We start from the raw sequence: 1,526 nt of genomic DNA, 5'->3' as shown, positions 1-1,526 counted from the left end.
ACAGTCAGTCCTGATGGCAATTATTCAGTATTGTACCACAAAAGTCTTATCCCCATTTCCTTTCACCAGCCCGGTCCCAAGAGATTGGAAATCTTTCAGTGGAGGTTCTATACACCCAAGTCCCAGCTGGAACTTGACACTCTCTTGAAAGCTTGTAAGCCAGTCATTCTTGCCTTGGTAGCCCTTCCGTGCCCCCATTTTGGGTAGCCAGTGTCCAAGTTGCCCAAATCTGTCAACCTGTGTACCTAGGGAAACGGAGTGATCCTTGCTGTTATAGATTTGTCCACTTTTTTTGAGCTACTACATTCATAAGTATAGGTAAAGTTCATCAAATTGTAGTGGGTTACTCCCTTTTTTTTTTCTTTCTTCCCTGTTCTTCTTTCTTCTTCTACTCAAGTTCTGATCATCCAGCCATTGAAGCCAGGTCAAGTGGGTAATATCTGCAAGTATGGGTGTTCTTGTCATCTCCCCTCACTTCATATCAGCTGGACGTTTCACTCTCAGCTCTAGTCCACTGTGGCCATGTCACTGGCTCTGGGCCCAGGAGTCCCTGGGTCTTGCCATACTGCTGGCCATCCACGTCTCCACCTAGGTTCACAGGGGTCTATTGAATGTGGTTTGACTCAGATCCCAACTCCATTGCTGTTCTTTCCCCCTCTTCCCCGTATTGGTGACCAACGTGGTCATCAGCCAGACCACATGTCTGCTCGATTATTCCCCTTGAGTCCTAGTCTTGGAAGGGAGTTTGCTCTGAGGGGTCCCAAACACTTGCCTTGATGGCTCCCAGGTGAACGGCATACTTGCTCTTGTAGTAGTCAATCAGATTACTGTTATTGTTTCTGATTTCTCCTGCTGGTACTTCTTCACAAAGTACCTTCTATTTTTCTAGCCACTCCAGGCTGGTCTGCTCATCCTTCTCAGTGGAAATTTCCCACCTCAGACAATTCTGGATGCGGTTCTGGTTTCCACCTATGGTCTTATGCAGTGCAAAAAGAAGCCTCTTTCACTGGGCAACTTCTAATCCCCTTTAAGATATTCCAATCATTTATAGGCTGAAGACAGATTTACAAGCTTTCTAGTGTGATGTTTCTGGTTATTCCTTCCCCCACTTGCCCTCAAGTGTCTGCTTCACAATGGTAGGCAAGGGAAACCACGATTCAAAGACAGCCAAGCATTTTAACATTACTCCCCTCTTTTACCCATTCAAACCGTGCCTCAATCCCTGTATCTTGAAGCCCTGTTGTTCCAAGGTTGTATATACATCACTATTTACCGCTGTCCCACTTAGCCCATGTGAACCTGCCTAACTGTTCTCCCATCCACCTTGTGCTTCCATTCCACTCCACATTCTTTTGTATTGCCCGCCCAATCCATTCCCCAGCACCCAAGCTATCCTGTATCTATTCCCTACTCTGTGCTCTATCTTCCACTCCCTCCCTTCCTTTCATCCCATACATCCTGGTGATCAGCAATTATGTATGTAATTTTTCCAACTTTTAGGGTGGGTTCTTTTTCTTAGTCTTTTA

This window comes from Chrysochloris asiatica, unplaced genomic scaffold (assembly GCF_000296735.1).
Source record: "Chrysochloris asiatica unplaced genomic scaffold, ChrAsi1.0 scaffold00093, whole genome shotgun sequence".
NCBI lineage: Eukaryota > Metazoa > Chordata > Mammalia > Afrosoricida > Chrysochloridae > Chrysochloris > Chrysochloris asiatica.
This window is presented reverse-complemented; position numbering follows the sequence as displayed.